Source organism: Aplidium turbinatum, chromosome 2 (assembly GCF_918807975.1).
Source record: "Aplidium turbinatum chromosome 2, kaAplTurb1.1, whole genome shotgun sequence".
Classification (NCBI taxonomy): Eukaryota; Metazoa; Chordata; class Ascidiacea; order Aplousobranchia; family Polyclinidae; genus Aplidium; species Aplidium turbinatum.
Genome location: NC_137473.1, coordinates 16,857,260 through 16,878,629, shown reverse-complemented (window position 1 = coordinate 16,878,629; position 21,370 = coordinate 16,857,260). Strand labels below are relative to the sequence as shown.

At 37.3% G+C, this 21,370-nt stretch overlaps 1 non-coding gene across 1 annotated transcript; it reads right to left on the bottom strand.

The window, feature by feature from the left end:
- Positions 1-1,305: 1,305 nt before the first annotated feature.
- Trnak-cuu (transfer RNA lysine (anticodon CUU)) lies at positions 1,306-1,378 on the bottom strand. The gene has a single exon. It is a non-coding gene; the product is annotated as a tRNA-Lys (tRNA).
- Between the last annotated feature and the right edge of the window lie 19,992 nt (positions 1,379-21,370).

The window sequence follows — 21,370 nt, the reverse complement described above, 5'->3', positions numbered from 1 at the left end:
AGGGGGAAAGGTACATCAAATTTAGTTACTATTCTCTTATAACCTCTACAGGATGTTTCACCCTTGTTCGGGGTCATCAGAAGGTGGTGAAAAATATGCAAAAATAATGAATCGGTAATAGGCTAACTACTTGAAAAGATATTAAACATTATAACCTTAATGTTGTCTGCAAAAAAACCCTCAGAATTATTAAATAGCTACCACCAACGGATACCGCAAAAAGCCTCAACTAAGAAGCCTATTAAAAGCTAAAGTGATCATTAGGGCCCGCAAAAGTCAAAATTTCTTTTTTTTGGACCTCGTCTATCCACGAATCAAAAAATAACGTTGTTTTCAGCACCTAGGAGACTGTTTCTAAGAAGTTTATAGGTCAAAATAAAGTTAATTGTCAATAAAGTCAAAATTTGTCAAAATGTGGCTTTTGACAAACTTTTTGTATTTCTTGAGAGTAGCCTAATTTTGGCCAAAATCCTCGTGGAAGCATTGTAAATCAGGAACTGCGACACAATTAAACCATATTAACCCATAAAAGCAGCAAATATGTCACAATGCCCACGGATCAGCAGTAACTTTTATCGCAAATTGTCCCTTGTTTATTCATTGTTACGCACTTAAATAATTCTTATAAAACACTCCCACTTCACAAACGTGGTCGTATCAAAGATCAACAGTTTGGATCTTAGGAATAGCCTACTGACATTCAGTAATACAAAAATGCCTAGGCAAGCTAAATCGTCTTCAGCAAAAGTTAGACAGATTTGTGGAGATATTCCTATCGCCAAAAAAACACGACGCACTTTTTATAACCCATAAAACACTTTTCGACAAAATATCACGTTTGGGTCTGAAATCAACAACATATTATGTTTGGGTAACTGGTATCAATTCAGGGAAGAACTGTGCCCTCTACAAATAAGTAATTTCGTTAGGTCAAAATAAAGTCAAAGTAGCCTAGTTTAAAAATAGTTTTTTTTACATTTTGAAAATGCGTCGGCCGAAGAATTTTAAAGAGTTTTTAAGTGTGCCGTGAGTAAATAAAGATTGCGGAGCACTGAGCCACTGACCTGTAGCAATGGTGGACAAACTGCTGCTCGACAACATAAATTTTGTGGCTCTTGTATTGAATAGTAATATCACAAAAAAATTTAGATTTAGTTTATAAATATGTTATCTAGCGGCCAGCGCTGTCAAACAAGCAGTGGGTCACCTAGGGTCCTAGGCCGAGGCGTACAGAAATCCTGTTATCAAGTGGTGCTTGATTTCGTTTTTGTAAAAATAAGCAAAACTCAAAAAAATTAAAAGAATCGCCCAACGTGGGGCTCGAACCCACGACCGTTGGATTAAGAGTCCAACGCTCTACCGACTGAGCTAGCCGGGCGGCGAGTTTGCGGTTTTGATTTATAGTAGAGAACTCTGACATCGCAATGTTTGATCTTTTCTAGCACTAGTTGCAACGTTTATCTGATGAAATTGAAAGTAAAAGCATCAACAAACAGGATGGTTTATTGCTTCACTGACGTTTCGCTGGTAGTGCTAGAAACGATATTATTGTCCTGATGAAAACCCAAACTTTTCAGTATTCATGTTTGATCTTGAAACTTGTAAAAAAAAGTTTTTTTCTGAACGATTTGGTTCTTGCAAGTTGGTAGTTTTAGGAAATTTGGGTAAGGCCACCGACGCCACCATGACTCCGTAGATTGTTTATCAATACACTATCCGCAATCCATTTGCACTCAGTGACAAATCTAAAAATTATTCTGAGGAGTGTGACAAAAAGTCTTACAAAGCAAAAATTTCATATAAACTTTCCCATAAAATTGGCAAAGAAACGCAAAAGATTGTTTCGTAGTTAAATGCCTGGATCTGAACAGTGACAGTCTTTTTCTGTATTTTAATAAAGCAAGAAGTTTGTGATACAAAATGAACAACGGAAAATTTAAAATTCAGGAAAGAGAAGCGTGCAATTGGGGTCTGGGGGCTTGCCTCCAGAAAAGTTTTACAACTGCTAACGCAACAAAGCATTCAACTTAGTGGTGTTAAAGTGTAGAATGATCTTCCTAAAAGCATTATCGACACTCAGACCTATTCCGCGTTCTGTGCTAAACTGCAATCTCATGTAGCCCACTGTCTCGATTAGATTAAAATAAAGCTGTCTTTCTGGATTTTTTCACAACCACCGATCTCTACAAAACTAACTCTTAATACAACTTTGAAAATTGCTTGCAAGTTTCCTATTGCTACAGATTGTTCTGTTTTGCAGATATGATGATAAATCTATCTACTACACAAAGCTCCTTCAAACAATTTCCCATTCCTTCACTACCTCATACTACATCACCGCCTAGAGTAGACCTAGACAATGTATTTATTGGGTTCCATTAAGGCAGTGGTTCTTAACCTTTACTAACTTGCCGAACTCTTACGCTAATCTACAAGCTTTCGTAGAACATCAAACTTTCGTTGAATCACAAAAACAACAATTTACCACATTTAATAGTAATACATTACTGTGTCAATGAGACTTCAGTTGTTATTTTTCTGTGACCAATAGTGAGATTCGAGCCTTATCTCGGAAACAGCAATTCTCGTGTCATTTTCGCATGCAAGCCGGTGTAACGGTCCAGGAGTGACCGCAGTCCAAGAGTTACCAGGGTTGCCAAATATAATTAATTATTATTTTTATGAAAATAATTGTAACTTCTACTGCACAAAAAGTTACATTGACAATTTTAGGCATTAATTAATCTTAAATGAAAAAGTATGCATTAGTTTGAGAATAACTACTTAATTAAACTTAGTTGTAAAATTTTTGTTTTTGTATCACTTTCAGAAGCGCCGGGCAGCTCTGGTTATTTGTGATCTGACGTCATTTCTAGAGTGCTACGCTGCAGCAGCACGGTAACTCTTGGACCGCAGTAACTCCTGGACCGTTACACCGGTTTCGTTTTTTTGCTCATCCACCAGAATAGAAACGCATGCTCGCATAAATAAGTGGTCACGAATGGCATGAAAACTTCAAGGGCAACTTTTGTGAAAAGAAGATAACTTTCCATTTGTTGGCACCAAAATGTTTGAAGATTTGTTGTGTTGAAGTTTTTTTTTGCATCTCGCTTTCTTGAAGCTCGATAACGTCATCCAAGTATAGACTGTTTAATGTTTATATCTGCTGTCGTTAAAAAAAATTGAAAATAGTAGGCTACTAAATTTCCTTAAACTAAGGAAATTTCCTCAAAAGTGAGAGCCCTGCTTTTGCCATTCCATGCCAAAAGCAAACGTGAGGAAATTCATCTTTTGAGAAAACTAAGTTTTTCTTACCGATTGTTTTTATAATGTTACGTAATAATATATATTTTTGCATTCTGTGTTACATGCAGATAGCATCATTAGGCTACTAGCCTACATCACGCGTCAAACACACAGATGTTTATTTACATCCATGATCATGAAAGCCGCAATCAAGTTTCAGCTGGACAATATTTTCCAAGAATATTCGCTGATATAGGCTACCATTCATAAGGCCGTGGGATAATGTTTCAGAGGACGTTCGCGCCGAAATCCTGAAACAGATTCATCGAACCCCAGGGGTTCGATCAAACCTTGGTTAAGAACCACTGCAATAAGGATAGGGGATCTCCTAACTAAGAAGCAGCAGGCCAGCGATTCTCCATCAAGTATTATCAATTTAGTATTTGATTATTAAACACGCATGCATTGCATAAAAATCACAAGGACTGGAAAAACGGAAACAATTTGACCCAGAAAATTTTAAGCAGACTGTTAACCAATTGGTAACGGTCTGATTGGGCATTTTTTAACGTCTTGCTTTTTCCTCATTTTTTACCACTTCTTCAACGCAACAAACAACTTTCATAACTTAGTGTTACAAGTCAGCAAAAAGCAAAAAAAATCTAATGTTTAGAAAACTTCAGTCAGACATCAACGATGGCAAAAATTCATAAACTGTGACAAATCATGCAGCATTTTCAGTTGTCCATGTCTTTGGTGTTTTCAATAAGAAGAAATCAACTCTAACAAAAATATGAAAATAAATCAATAGCTTTTTTTCCTTGGTCTGAACCTTAAAACATTTGACCAGGCTAACACACACAATAGTATTTCAATAAGATAAATTTATGTTATGGAACCGGTTTTCTTCCATTAGGAATCGTCAGCATAACTGAGTCGAAATAAAAATTAGCCTACATCAATAGATGTCAGCACAACTGAGTCGAAATAAGAATTAGCTTACAATATCAATAGATGTCAGCATAAATGGACCAAAAACAAACGAAAAATTACAAATTAATTAAATAAATAAAACTGTTCATGACCTCCAATCCTTCATATTCATTTCTTTATTTCTGCCTTTTCTTCTCTTTATAGTTGAAGCAAAACTTCATAGTTTATTTATTTAATTAATTTGTAATTTTTTGTTTGTTTTTGGTCCATTTATGCTGACATCTATTGATATTGTAGGCTAATTCTTATTTCGACTCAGTTGTGCTGACATCTATTGATGTAGGCTAATTTTTATTTCGACTCAGTTATGCTGACGATTCCTAATGGAAGAAAACCGGTTCCATAACATAAATTTATCTTATTGAAATACTATTGTGTGCAGGGGTGCATTCCTAAAACTTTTTTTGGGGGGGCTCTAACACTTAGCTGTGTTGTTATAGACAAAGTAGGCTATGTATAAGTAATCGGTGTAGGTTAGCCAACAATGTTTACCTTTTTTAAAAGGAAACACTGTTCAGTTTGTTTTTACTTCTGAACATCATGTCGAAAAACAACCCATGCTAAAATATAGCTTGAAGTACAGAAAAAGGTAGAAGCAACAAAACGTGAAAACGTGGTTAAATCCGATATAAAATTATAAGTTTGAAATTTGGCTTGGTTGCTACACTGCAATCTCCTTTGCTTTTTTTTACTTCTTAGGCCTACACTTGAAACTCGATTTGCATGAGCTAATTCCAATCTCTTAACTCAATTGTAAACTTATTTGTATGAACCAATCCTATGCACACTTGCAAAAACATTGACTGCAATAGGAAAGTAAGGAAATGCAATTCTTGAAATGAGCGCTTGTGGTTGCAGATTTGCTATATAAGAACCAATAAGCTGCCAATGTGACAGTTGCAATAAAATCTCATTTAGTTATTAACGAACAGTTTAAAAAACTCCAATTACAGCAAAAGCATATTCCAAGTTGGTGCAAACGAGATTACACAAAACAAATAGCCTGTCTGGCAGGTCTGTGGTTTTATGGGCTAAGTTATAAGCACCACGACAGTCCTTGATTTCAGCCAGCATACAGTTTTTGCAGAGATCTGAGTTCATTCAATGTGGGTAGCTTAGAATGCTTAACTTGAATATCCCCAGCCGACCAATGAGTCTGCAACCACTTCTGAGTTGCCGAAGTGCCATTTCATAAATGAGAAACTGGTCCATTGATGCTGATGAACAACAATGCTGAAACAAGTGATATGGTCAGCCGTGATCGTAGCGGTGTGATAACCAAGTTCATTTGTGAAAATCCACGTTCGGCTTCAGCAGAACTTATAGCAATCATGTTTAGTACTACGTTCTTGAGCAACTTTATCGTATCTGGTATATGACAAGGATTGTCAACATACAATCGGAAATAGGAGTGATGACATGAAATCTCTCCTCTATTTTTCGTAATCTCTGCTCCCCTTCTTGCCATGGAACTTCAACTGCAGCAGGCCATAACTCTGGTACAATAATTTCCAAGCTCTTCACAGAATTTTCATTATTGGTATCCACCATCCTGCTTCCAATGTTGTCAACCAAGGCTTGAATAAACCGATTACGATCAAAAGAAGGATAGTCTCTACGTCGAGCTTTGAACTGGTCCAATGTTGTACCTTTAAAGGAGTAGTTTTTTATACTTCCGGGACTCAAGTTAACAACTTCATCAAACGAATACTTTCCTTCTTGAATAGCTTTTTTTATTTGAAGTAGAGAATTAACAGTCCATTTGACATGACGATTAGCTACTACGAAGTTGATATTTCCATGCAGTCTGGAGAGTTTCTGACAAAAGTGATAATTGGCGATTGCTATCAACTTATGTTCGTGTTTTTTTTGCAGTTCTGTTGTGAGAAAGCTGTTAAAGTGTTACTTGTTCAGTCGAGAAGTTGTTGTTCAGCCAGAAAAGCTGAAAAATGGAAACCTGAACGGGCCCCCCTGAGCCCCCCCTACATCAAGCCTTTTCGTATTTCGGGGGGCTCAGCCCCCCCGAGCCCCCCCCAGGAATGCAACCCTGATTGTGTGTGTTAGCCTGGTCAAATGTTTTAAGGTTCAGACCAAGGAAAAAAAGCTATTGATTTATTTTCTTAGTGATATTGCTTTCTGTATTAGGTAGATCGCCCATTTGAGGAAGTGTCATAGTACCAGATCACCTTTTTCAGTTGGTTTTTCCCATTTTTGATCATAGATATGGTTTTTCTAGTTTTTCCTAACCTTGTCACCTATTCTGCCGCATTGATTGCTTTAAATTTTTGCACAATTGCAAGTTTAGCATGATGATGTAATAGAAGCATTTATTCTAGATTTCACCGACATAGTATTTCTATAATCCTCTGCTTAGTAAATTTTATTTGAATTTTCAAGTGTTTGCCATTATACTTGCTCAAGCTAAGTCAAATTGAAATTACAATATTCGATAGTTGCGTTTTGCTTAAACTATGAAGAGAAGAAAAGGCAGAAATAAAGAAATGAATATGAAGGATTGGAGGTCATGAACAGTTTTATTTATTTAATTAATTTGTAATTTTTCGTTTGTTTTTGGTCCATTTATGCTGACATCTATTGATATTGTAAGCTAATTCTTATTTCGACTCAGTTGTGCTGACATCTATTGATGTAGGCTAATTTTTATTTCGACTCAGTTATGCTGACGATTCCTAATGGAAAAAAACCGGTTCCATAACATAAATTTATCTTATTGAAATACTATTGTGTGTGTTAGCCTGGTCAAGTGTTTTAAGGTTCAGACCAAGGAAAAAAAGCTATTGATTTATTTTCTTAGTGATATTGCTTTCTGTATTAGGTAGATCGCCCATTTGAGGAAGTGTCATAGTACCAGATCACCTTTTTCAGTTGGTTTTTCCCATTTTTGATGCTAACAAAAATATGAAATTACTTGCACACAATATGATTGAAAATTGAAACTGTACACAACCGTTTCAAGATGCTAAAAACGGATTTAACTGAAGGCTGTTTTTTTACTTGCATTTTACCATTGTGGCTGCATCACAGATAAAATGCGTTCTACATTTGCATCTAGGCTACATGAGCTGCAAGTATTTCCTTTAGATTTCCTTTAGCATTAACACTAGAATTACCAGGATTTTTTACACCCTAGAATTACCACGGTGTCCTATAGGACACCTTCAGTATTGCAGCGTTTTTCTGTCTAACTGCTAGTGTTTTAACTATTATTATGCATTTTAAATGAATGCAGTTTCCTAAAAAACACATTTGCATGCAACTTGTATTGTTAAAAACTTATTTCGAACAAAAAAGCATAAGAATTAAGCACTCCATGGGACACGGTTTAGCAATCTTAGACTAGCCTACACATGTAAAAGAAACATAAATGAGTACACTTATGACCAGCCATATATAATAATGCATCACAGTATCATTTGCAACACCCGCTGAATTTCACAAAAATAACTTTCTAATCATTTTGCGAACACTTTCCAAATGTAGGATTCTGACACTTGAAACACGTAAATGTCGTTGCATTGTTACAGCCTCTTCTATACTATGGTATAGAATCTATAGCATTTCCTGCGTTTACTTGACTCAGGTGTCATGACAATAGTTGTGTTGTTTTGTAGTTGGTAGCACAAACATTCAATGAGCTCGAGTATAAAAGTCTCTTCGTGATATATGGTTACCACTCGACTTTATAAAAAGGGCACATGCGTTGATTGCCGCTCCATCGAGGATGTTACCCCATAATGGCCACCTCCTGGAAACTGATCGCTATTGTACAAACGAACTAATTGATCAAAAACGTCGACGCCAACTTTGTTCTCATTGTAGCTACCGATCACACATGGCTTTTTGGCAGCCGTGGTGATGTCCACATGTGGCGTAGCATGCATGGTGGATAACAGACAGATTGCTTTTTAGCTTTTTGTTGGTACTTTACATAGGTACTATAGTGCGTGAAATGTAAACCTTGCTGTTGCTGTGTTACAAATCAAAGACTCGCTGTTGCGTCATAATGAGTGAGTTTCGACAGGCAGCTATTGAGAGCAAAAGAGATTTAGATTTAAAATAAGGTTATTAAGCCAATACAGTGTAAAATGCTTTCTGGTGTCCTATTATAGGACACCGTGGTAATTCTAGGGTGTAAAATCAAAAATGTGATATAATTTTTTTAACAAATATCCTTGGAATTCGGGCAACATGGTAGCATTATGTCAAGTGAATTTTGTTAAAAGTCAAAGAATTTCAGAACAAAAGCTCTTAATCCGAAGCGGCAATTGCAGATTAAAGAAGACCCGGTGTCCTAAAGGACACCCTGGTAATTCTAGTGTTAAGCTTTGTTAATCACACTGCACTTTGGGTCATTTTTTCCGATTCACTTTATGTCACAAACTAGGCAAACTATTAAATCGACAATCAGTAACGTACCCAAGCGTTGAATCAATATAAAATAGATCTGGGAAAAAGCATAATTTTTTTAGTTCAGTGAGGATCAAAAATTATAAATACGGCAAAGTCTTATGCAATTTTTTTGTGTTTAGGTCATATTTTTTAATGTCTTATTTCCTTGTAATTTAGCCTGCTCATTTTTTTGATTTTCTCAAATTTTCTGATTTCGTCACAAATTTCTTCACCGTTAACGCCATTACTTACTTACGTTTCTTTTCACAAAGGTAAGGATTCAATAGACTGACAAAAGCAGCGGTTGATGTGGCAAGAATTAGTGGTGTGATACTGATGAGCCCAGTCTCGTGGGCGAAACACGTGTCTATCGCTGTCAATTCTTGCGACACTCGACTGCCGAGAAACACAGGTGTTTAATATGTTACCAATTACCATGAATGATGTGATGTACAAGACATCTCGGCGGCTGCTTGGGCGGACCATAAATGGAGTTCTGAATGGAAGTCAACCGCCACCAGACTCTATTCGTTCATACCCGACGCCGACACACCCCCCATCGGTCTAACACTACCAAGACAGGCATGGGTGCGCCTCAACCGTCTCCGTACGGGCGTCGGGCTTTTCCGCTCAACCATGCACCAATGAGGAATGGCTTCTTCCTTCTCCTGTGAATGTGGTGCCGAGGAACAGACCGCAGACCACATCATCAATGACTGCTCCATCTTCAAGCCACCTAACGGAGTGGAAGGTCTGCGTGTCATGGATGATGAAACCAAAGACCGGCTGCTCTCTAGTAGCCTTCCGGTGTAGTCAGGAAACATCGTGAATCTGGGGTGGTAAAAGGATAGACCCTCGGCCCCAGACGCTCACACGACGACGACGACGAATTACCATGAACGTCTAAGATTTTGTTGTTTACAACAACAGTTCAACAGGGCAGGGTACGCCAATTTCACGGAAAATCCATCAATCAGGACATTACATTGGTACAGAAATGTTCCTTTCAAATCACATACATGCCGTCGTTGAAATGTCACATAACAATAAATTAATGCTTAATATCTTTTCAGGTACTACCGATTTATTATTTTTGCAGAGGACAAACTTCTTAAGAGGACATTTTTACATTGATTCTTTAACATGTATAAGCGTTGAGCAACATTTTTTGTTTTCGCTTAAGACTCATACTTTGCATTTGACTGAATTTATCCAATTATAAACTAGATTTCTGTAGAAGTTATTGCCACCAGGTGGTTTAAAATTGAAGTTAACCTTAATACCTTTTTATTATGGCCGCAGGCCATTTTTGATATGACCAAATAGCCTACCTAGTTCTTAAAACCGCTGCAGATACAAAGTAGGCTACTCGTGTGATTGTAAGTTTTTCTCAGTTTTGTGGGGGCAATGTGCCCAATTGCCCATGTGCCTCCATAGATTCGCTACTATTTAAATTGTGCTATTTGTTCCCCAAAAGGTCAAATCAGAAATTATAAACAAGCTATAGGCCAACATAGGTTTATTTTAAGTTTGGCTTTATTGCTTCCATCCATCAACGAGAGGAGACAACCTGACGATGATGATGATTGAGGCCTATGCAACAGATCATAAAATAAACGAATGTGCATTGCATTGGGTTTAATCAACACCTGTCATTTGATTTTTGATCAAGCCATTGGAAACCCAGTTCAGAAACTGTTTGCATTGGTGTGACAAACGTATAGTTTTTTTTTTAAACCAAAGCCGAAGTAAAGGCTTTCACAAACCACTGCTAAAGAATTTCATAATGTTCGCACACGTTGAAGCAATAAAAACGAGCAATTGCTAGCTGGGACAGTAGCTTAGGCTATCTTGCATTGTTGAAGTGCGTAAAAAAGTAATCACTAATCACTTTTATTGTAGGTCTATACACGAAGATTGGCTTCCTTGCCTTCCCGTCCACTTAATCTAAATCTTCAGCCACCAGGTGTAAGCCTGGATACGACAAAAAAAAATCTACTTTAGTTTATCACTGTTGAAGCCAGATGGGAGCATGTGGTAATGTTTTTGAATCTCGTATTTATGACGTGGATTTAAAGGAAGAAGGTCGTCCATCTATGACATTAAAGACGCAGATTGTTATACAAAGAATTTGAAAAGTTGTACTTAAAGTTTCATAGTAATGATTATCAACTACCCTGACGTGCAATTATTGTTAATCTAATTTCTTCACCTGTGTTCTAAAATCATTCATTACAAGAATTGAAGTCCACAATTAAGTTGATACGTACCCTTCGTAATGAAATGCAATGATAATTTCAGAGCAAATTTTAAGGTTACTTCGAAACCTACATGTTGCTGTAGAGTCGGTCTTGTGTAGCAGCCTACAGCGGATCAAGGAAGAGGAGGCACTTGGTCACGTGCGAATCCGCAAATCGAGAAAAAACAAGCAATTTTTTCCTTTTTTGCAAATTTTTTTTGTTTGCTAATTTTCATTTCACTGTCCAAATAAGCTGCTTTGAGCAGACGTGCTTTTAGCAGTGGATTTAGTGGGTAGAAAATTTTGATGTGCCTTTCAAAAGCTAATAAAAGAATGCATTATTCTAAATTAAATACAATGTTCACTCAACCAGTCAACAATTAAATTATCTTTATTGTGGTCGTAAAAAAAATCAAGTTTTACCTGAAACTCAAAACCAGGGATCTCTAAAGTTGTTCATAGATTCCTGCTCAAAACCAAACCTTGCAACTTCAACTTTCCCCAAAATCCAGTTTCAATTTAATAATATGTAAGTTTTTATCAAATGCAAAGTGGTATTAAGACAAAAACACAAAAGCGACCAAAACCATGCAAAATTGGAAAATTTTTCTAAGAGGTAAGTCACCACCTGACTATTTGTTTGTTTGAATTTTAGCTTTTGCATTGTTTGTTTCTCTTATAAATTTTTATTTTGTCGAAACTCTGGTGCTCTGCATAGATTTGTTTACATCTGTTAGTTTATTGATTGTGTACAACTTTGGTGTTACACCATTTTTATTTCAATTTGGTACTCATTCGAATTCCCAGCATCGGCAATGAGACCGTTACAAATTGTAATAGAGGTTAGAATTCAAGTTTGATTTTCTCGACTCCTTGTAGATCTTATAAAAACAATTAACATGATTAATAAAAGCACAAAGTTATGCTTAACAAAATTTAGTTACCTATGCCATGCCTGTTAACTTTAAACGAAGTAATTAGCTCCTCTGAGTCTAAATAAGTAAAACTTAGTAGCCCACCTTTAATAGAATCTCAAACCTAACGCTTTTAGTAAGTAAGTAAGTTAAATTGGCGTTAGAGTGTTTCTATCGGCAGTCGAGTTGGTCTAAAAAATATTTGGTTTTTCCAAATATACTGGTTTAACCCCACTTTTGGTGATGCAATGATGTGGGTAAATTGCAAAATTATAGGCCTATTAGACTTTTCGGAACAAAAATAATTTGATTCTGTTTTAACTTCGAAAGAAATTTCTTGTCTTGGTTTCGTTTAATTTCGATTTTGAGTTAAAAAAAATTTTTATTGTTTTATTTTCTCTTGAATTATCTTGCTGTTGATAGAGTTCTGCAAATCTTTTGTGAACGCAAGGTCCATGATCATTAGGATGAAATTAAAAGCGTCATTAGACTCAATACATAATGATAATAAAACATGAATTTGTATGTAAAAGACAAATCATTAAAACTATGGTGCTGCAATAAATTGCGAAGAAATATAAGAAAAAAGTTTCGAGGGTACTCAACCGTATTTTGCTCTCTTTGCCTTTGTTGAAGATAATAAAGAAATTAAAAGGGGGAAAGTGTGAGAGTTGTCAGAGGAATCTCTCGGCTACTATGCTATGACGTATTGATGATGGGTTGTGAAAGAAAACAGTCGTCCAGACTTGGAGGCGCCTGTATCCACCTGTGCATAATCCAACGCAGATTTATAAGTTGTATCATATCATTAACATTGCGGCCAATTATTGATTTGTCGCCTTCGAACAGGTGTTCTGGGATTAACAAAAGCTCATTTTTAGCATCCAAGCATTTATGCTTGTGTGTGTGTGCATAAATGCTTTGCTCAATAAACCATTTATCAATCAACATCGCGTTCATAACAATACGCGCTCGCTTGGTGCTCTTGTCTTGCGTGGGTTTTTAGCGACCAGTATGCTACAACTTTTGAAATACTTTTTAGTTCCTTTTTTATCATTTGTGGGCCTTACATTTTCAATTTATGTTAGAATGGTGATTATGCTCATCACAACAAGCACAAAAATGTCGTCTAAATGTCACAAAATGTTTTCTCATTTCTAGCACTAGTGCTAATAATTGTCCTGATGAACACCTAAACTTTTCAGTATGCAAAATATTTTCTTTTGATTTGGTTCAAATTTTGTAATCTTTCCACTCAATTTTAACTTTAATTAGACTTGTAATCGACTTGTGTCACTTGAACTTGGAAAGTTCATTAATACACCATGAGTCAAAAACGTTTGTGGTGCACTGCTGTAGCTGTGTTATCGATATGAACTTCATCACAAAAACTTATATTTTGCTTTTAATGCATCTTTCAATTGAAAAAATGTTTTATCCGCTTTAACATTTAAGACTGAACTTGAATATGAGAGTCGTGGAAGCTTAGCCAAAAAGTATCAAGAGTCAGTTCTCGCAATGATTTTTCATGAGACAGAAATTCTAAAACGCTGATGGGGGATTGTTTAAAAAAAACATTTGTTCAATATTTATTGAATATTTGTAATCAAAGGTGTTTGCACGATCCCGGATTTAAATTTTAAGTACAGTGCCCAATCGCCCATTACAAATTCGAAAATTGTTTTCTGGAAACAGCTACCTACAAAAGATGTAATCGCAAATGTGCAACCTCCGCCGTAGAGATGCATGCAGGAGCGTTGACAATGGGTCCAGGAGGTACTTTTAGACCAGGGATGATTTTAGAGGATCCTAAACATTCCAAGGGGCCGAGAACTTGTAGAAGCTATTGTGTATTCTCTGGATATAAAGTGTTTTTCTTATAAGTGTCCTAATTTGGAACCTGGGGATCTGATTGGCACCGGGCCCAAATTATCCTCTCAATGGCCCTGGAAGCATGGTTTAAATTTTGTTTGAGCAGGAAGTGGTGTTTTCTACGCATTTCGTAAGTTGATGCGAAGTCAGGAATTGAGAAAAACTGTTCAGTGCATGCCAATGATTGAACAGCAACGTCATAATTAAGCAAATCTGTGTTCAGCAGATCGTTTGCCAAAAGTACTAATGCAAACAAATAAAAAGTTAATACGAATGTCACCATGAATCAATAGGCCAACTGTATAATTTCGAAAATTTTATTTCAATTATTGCACTCTCAACTTACTTACATTTGAAAGAGGATTAATGGTGCACATTTTCATACTAGCGTACAAAAGAAACAGCAAACCTAAGCCATTCTCGAAAGCTAAGCTAACACAGCTGCTTTGAGTTTGATCAGGTGATATTGCCATTTACCTTGTAAATGCATTGTCATCACCGCAGGTCAAACAATAAGATGCTGAAAAACTTCCCTCTTGCTGTAAAAAGTCAACTTCTCAATATTTGGCTGAACAAAAATGGATATTTTTCTCTTTAAAGATTTTAATGTCGATTATAAAGCTTAAACTCTGACTAATTTAATCCAATGTAGCCTACACTAGGAGAAATGCTATGAAGGTCTACAAAAAGTGGTGGTTTTGTTTTATTACCTGTTTCTGAAAAACATGACGGCTTGAAAACATGACATACCTTATGGAAAATTGATGATGCAAGCATTTAACGGTTCTTGGAAATTTCTGTACCAAAAACAAACCTTTCCTACAAAAGAATAGGCCTACGTAGGTTTATTTGGCAAGCTTCTGTGTTCGTAAAAAACCTGTGTAGCTGATGACGACGAACCACACGATGAAAACATGTTCGTTTCTAGCAGGTAACAAGTAAATATATTGTAAGTACTTTACTTGTTTACTGTTGATAAGTCTTACCACGACATTTTGCCAGGTGCTGTGATCGTAGATAAAAGAGATGTACCAGATAAAACCAAGAGAACACAAACACATCGTTTGGAAGTTGGCTGTTCTCTTAATGTTTTTGCGATCGCCAGATTATTAAAACAAGTTATTGCTTGATAAAGAAATCAAATCAACAAGTTTAATGCTATTTTGCTGAGGAAATGCTGCCTCGGAAGAGCATAGATTTTTTAAGATTGGACTAAAAACAAAAGTGTCAACGAGCTAAGCTAAATTGCAAAGAAAGATCTACTACACTTGAATCGTACTTGAATGCAATCCAGTTTTAAGCTGTTTGCACTGGTATTAGTACTAGGCCTACTTAAAGACAAGTCAGTGAGATGCAGAGACCTTGACAAGGTAATATGACCCACAAAACAATGGGCACCAATGAGATCCTCGGGCTTCAAATGATCACGCGGTGGTTTTGTTAAGTTTCCGGCCCTTGGAAGGATTCACGAACCGCTACAATCATTTCCGGTCTAAAACATTCCTTTGGACCCCCTGACATCGCTATTGGTAAAATGTGAGCTTGCAAGTGGTCAGACCTACCATCGAAAAAGTAACTGGATGGAGATACTAGACTAGAGTGAGTGATGTGTTGGCGCATCTGCCAAACTGGCCAGTCGAAATTGATAGCCTCTGTTGTTAAAACTCTCATTAAGCCTTACGTTTTGTCCTGTCCAAGACTCTCATCGTTTGCTACCGCCTTAGTCACCATAACAACGCTCATGACCAGAATTATCTGATAATTAAAAAAGAGAAGCAAACTAAAAAATATGCAGCCAACCTGAAATGAAATGTTTTTGGCGTCTCCGCTAAACCTTTGATTTGATTTTCAATAGTAGATTAGTTGGTACATCAACTCACATTACAGTTTCTTTATAGGCGGATGTGTGTTTCGGTAAATGACATCGTGCATATGATTGCTTTCTTTGCGAAAAAGTTGCAATTATTCAGTGGTACAAATCAAGCTAATTTAATAGTACAACACAAAAAGGAATAATACAATAATATTGAAAAGATTTCAACTTGAAATATTTCAAATGGGTTGTGAGTTGCGACGCATACAATAATCCAATCACAAGTTTATTTTCCTCTATATTTTTATTATTTGGTGATTACGTTAAAAAAACAAAGCAGCATATTTAACAATTAACATTATTGCCTTTGTAAATTCTATGCTTATTTTCATGTCTAATATGCATGTTTACGTACTTCTTCCACAAAAACATTACCATGACTTTTCACTCAATAACTTTCAAAACAATGTGGTCTTGGTCGTTTGTAATTTGGTTTCGTGTCGTAATTTAATTTTGGACAGTAAAAATCGCTTATTGATGCCCTTTAGCGAAGGATTTGCATATAAAACAATGTCCACAAAAGGGCACAAGAGCGTTGAATGCCGAAAATTTCCAAAATTTAAAATGCCGAAAAAAGATCAAATGTGATTCGATGAAATTACTTCTTGAATGTAGGCAAAAATAGATATATAAAAAATCCGTACAGAAAATGTATATACGGAAAATATCCCGAGTGGAACTTTTTTTCGAAAAAGGTGATATTTTCCGAGTGGGTATTTTCCAGTCAGGATTTTTTCTGTATGAGTATTTTCCAGTCAGAACATTTTCTGTACGCACATTTTCCGGATGTATTTTTAATGGTTATTGATTACCTTCCTTCATATGTATTTTTTACGTATATTCATTTGGAAAATGTATCATATTGTTTGAATTATGAGTACAATCCGCAGAGTTATAGATCAATTATATAGTTTCCAGTTCAATTACAATGCAATTACAATTAAACTATCAAACTTTTTAATTACATTACAATTACATTGTTCTGAAAATTTTAAATTTAGTTACAGTTTTTTTCAAACATTGTTAACTGGTATTTTTTGATTACAAACATCGAATGTTTCAATATTTATGTTCATCAATGATTTCTACAGTTTGATTTTATACAAGTCAAGTAGAATTGAATTAAACAACGATAAGGTTGCATTGTAGAAGTCCTATTTAAACCCCAACTAGCGGCTCATCAAAAATACTGATATCATGCGTGCAACTTATCAAACGTAATTGTTTTGCTTTTTTAATTACAATTGCACTTGAACAAAACTCTCAATTATCATTATAATTACAATTACATGAAAATGTGCATTTAATCACATTCAACTCATCCAACTCTTTTGGATCACAATATAACCTATTTAGGCCTAGGCTACTTGTAGCCCAGGGGTCCACAAATAGTGGGTCGGTCGCGAGACCATTCACAGTGGGTCGCAAAACGGTTTAAAGATACCATAAATATAACTTGTATGGCAAAAATAAGTACAATCATATAGGCTTTGATGTGCTGAGTTTCGTACAATTTGGTAGGCTACAAGAAAATTTATACTTTCAATTGTAGTACGGTACAGTAGTTAAGCCCACGGTTATAGCCTGGAAGACAGCTTGAGCCAGGGCATGAAAACTCTCTCAGCTTATCTCCGGAACTGGCGACTGAAACTTAGCGAAAACAAAACTTTGGCCGCAGCTTTCCACCTATACAATCGGGAAGCTGATCGTGAGCTACATTTTCAGAACAATGGAAAACCTCTGACCTTTTGCTCTGAACCAGAACATCTTGGGGTGACACTAGACAGATCGTACACATACCGCCACCATTTGGTGTCACTGCGCAAGAAAATGACATCCCACGCTGCACTACTCAAGCGCCTGGCAGGCCACAGCTGGGGGGCGAGGGCTGACACTTTGCGTATAGCAGCCTTAGCCCTTGTCTACTCTTCAGCAGAGTACTGTGCACCTGTTTGGTGCTGCAGTGCACACTGCCATAACATCGGCACTGCCATAAACAGCGCCCTGCGCACAGTTACCGGATGCCTGCATCCCACACCATTGGATAATTGTGTCATTCTCGCTGGCATCCAACCTTCTGAGCTTCGTCACGAAGAAGCCACTCTGTTTTTTAGCCGACAGGCACTAAAGCCTAACCATCTTCTCCACCACAAGATCTCTGCTTCCCCAAACCAGCACCCCAGTCGACTGAAGTCAAGACAACCATTCGTGCCAGCCGCTCAACTTCTGATCAACGCAGCAGATGAACTTCATCTCTGCGGCTACTTGGGCGGACTATAAATGGAATTCTGAAAGGAAGTCAAGTACCACCGGACTTCGTTCGTTCATCCCCAACGCCGACACATGCCCCATCGGCCGGACACTACAAAGACAAGCATGGGTGCGCCTCAACCGTCTTCGTACGGGCGTCGGGCTTTTCCGCTCAACCATGCGCCATTGGGGAATTGGCCTCTTCCTCCTCCTGTGAATGTGGTGCCGAGGCACAGACTGCAGACCACATCATCAATAACTGTACCATCTTCAAGCCACCTAACGGAGTGGAAGGTCTGCGTGTCATGGATGATGAAACTAAATACTGGCTGCTCTCTAGTAGCCTTCCAGTGTAGTCCGGGAACATCTTGAGTCTGGGCTGGTAAAAGGATAGAGTAGACCTTCGGCCCCAGAGGCTTGCACGACGACGAAGCGCACGGTTAATAAGTCCACCCGCTTATTAAGCCCAATTTGGTCCATTCTGGAATTACTGAAGGTATAGGAGTGGTAGAAAATTGTTCCCCGTTTAATAAGCCAAAATCGTCCGGTCCCGATGTGACCTTAATAAGTGGGGACGACCGTATTGGAATCGATAATAATTTGCAAAGTGTTTTGCGCAAAATTATATGCTTCCGAAACGTTTGGGTCGCGATGACTTCGAACGATTGCTTTTTGGGTCGCACCAAAAAGTATTTGCGGACCCACGCGGCTCCAAATTAATTATTCCAACATCAAAATTTCGGATAAAATATCATGCCATATGGCTTTCTCGGCAGTCAAGTATAGTAAGAATTGACAGCGATGGACACTTGTTTTGCCCATGAGACTTTTTTTTTTCTTTCGCGCAACGCTCAGAGTTCAAGATGGATACCACTACATCTTGCAGGTTTACAAATTTTCCATATGAAATGGATTTCTTTCCTGTCTCATCATTAGTGCGTCCGCTCCGGGAGCCGTCCACACACCCAAACACTCAGCAAGCACACCATACTTACATGGAAGATACCTACCAGGGAGGCGAGGGACTCACTACGACCGAAGGGACCCACCGCGGTAGATGGTAATTTGTGGAAATAAATAAGGGTTATTGGCTGCCTCGACTTTCCTCTTGCTGATCTTGGAGCAGTCTAGGAGATGGCGGGTCAAGCTCGAAAACTAGCGCGTTTTGGTAGAGAGTTGATTTTAATTTTATTTGAGTTTGTTTGTATGTGTTTTTTCTTGTTGCCCGCTTGAAGAAGGGCACCTGGTTGTCGGAAACGGGCCACTGCAGTCTGACATCTCATTTGGCGGAGATGCCAGAGAGAGGGTAGCTTTCGCTGACCCCAGGGTCATCTTGGAATGGGCCACTGCAATCCTGTCATCCCAGGGCGAGTGGAACAATCGCACCCATGAGACCCATTAGTATCGCACCACTAATTCATGCCACATAGTTCTCAACCGCTACTTTTGTAAGTCAATTGAATCCTACCTTTGTGGAAAGAAAACAACTAAACTAATTGTCGCCAAGGATATGGACTGTTTCTCAATGATGTAATATGGCTTCCACTTCACGCCAGGGAGTACAAAAGGTGTCATCGTTCCCAAGGTCTCGAAACCTTAGCTTTGTCTCTGTTAAAAACAGCAGGCCAGTACTAATCAATAACACAGGAAAATTAGGCCTTTTGGTTAGTTGCTTTTGTTTTTCGTTCAGAATTTAATGGTTGACACATACTGTATAATTTGAAAAAAGTAAAACATTAGCAATTATGTGAACATTTTCTATGGCTGGAAACGAAGTTTGCTGCTTTCGTAAAAAATGCAAACAACGAACTTAAATTGTACTTCTACCGTGACGTTCCCGTTGCAATATCAATATGCAGCCCCATGCAAATACAGTATTTTTGTTGTCATATTATGAACCTTTCTTCCTTCGTAGACCAAGAGTAGAGGATCACTGCGTTTTACCACACTTGAGGTAGTTATATACGCTTCGTTCCTCCTTAACACACTCACAGATCGTGGAGGTACCATTTCCATGAGTACATATTTGAACGAAAAAATCCGATACCAACGCCAAAGAATTGAATCGTACCTAGGCCTTTCTAAGCAAAACTATTCGATATCGGAAATGAAACTTTGGAGCAATGGTTCTGAACTTTGCGGATTGCAGAAGGTTTTAGCTTTTTCAATACCATACAATCGCTATTTGTAACAAATTTGTCATACATTTTACAGTAATTAATTTTTATTTTTTCCCTGGGAATTTTTACCGATTACTCCGAGTAGTGGGCATTTCGAAAAAAAAACAAGCTTATCGAAGTAACTAGCTGTGCCATGGCTGTGCAAGTGTGCATACCATAAAAAACAACGTAGAAAGTAAAATGTAGTCAAAACCATGGCTACCATGTCAAACAAATTTCAATAATTTCTAAACAATCAGCATAAGAAGTATAGGCAAACGTACAATTGAACAGTCAATTTGGCTTTGCCATTGAGTATAAGGAGTCTAAGGCTTAGATTTAAATCCGAGCTGGGTGAAATCATAGGGGCTGAGATTCGGTTCTGCATCAATCTATCGCGTTTCTGAATGTGCAAGAATCCAGGTCTTTCTTGTGTAAAAACTAATAAATAAAACTTTTTTCTAACACCAGTTCCATTGTTTCTGTGAAAACACATTGTATCGCATAATTTATTGCAACACAACACAGCAAACGAGAGTATCAGTCTTCTCCCAAGGTTTTCTGTCTAGCTAGGCTGTGAGCAATAGGTTACAAAAATTGTTTTTGTTGTTTTTGATTTGTCTGGTATTAATAATATAACTTTATTTGCCCATATTGATGAAACTGTTTGTTTTTCTATAAGCAGCACATACGTGAGGTGCAGGACTAGCCAATAAGATCAATGTATCGATAAAAGTATTAATAATTTCCATTGATCAACCTTTCTAACTATGATTGAAGAAACAATGTGCATCATTTTTCGTTTATTTTGCGTTTTACAATGTAAAATAGAAAGACGTTTTTGTAGCGGTTGTCGGCATTTGGAGCCTTGATAAACAGCTGCCACGTGCTTGTGACGTAATATTGATTATGCCAGCACGGTCCAGCTGGAGTGCAACTGCTTCTTATCGATTTGAATTTCCCGCCATATTCGTTACCAAAATCATCAAAGTAAATTCGACTTTAGTTCTTGTAGCACAGTACGTTTTCCATGTTGTTTTCAATTTTTTATACAATGTAATATATTTTAAATTTGCCCCGTTGCCGAACGGCGTTTCATCAAACTGTTGGCAATCCCATTTGCCATCAGGCATTTGAAGGTGAATCTTGTATTGACCAGACGTTTAGCTGCTCATATATGGTATTACTGTTGATTGTGTATTACGTTCATATTGCGTTATTTCAACGTTGAAACGTTCAAACTAAACAACTTGATATCGCAATACTAGCAAAGACAGCCGTTTAGGTGAATCATTTTTCTTGCAAAAATGTCGGTTTCTTTTATTTCTATTATTGTTTTTTGCTTTGCTTTTGTGTTTCATTAACTTTGCAACTTCCGTAACTAACTGGACAAGTCGGTTTCAGATTCTTTTAC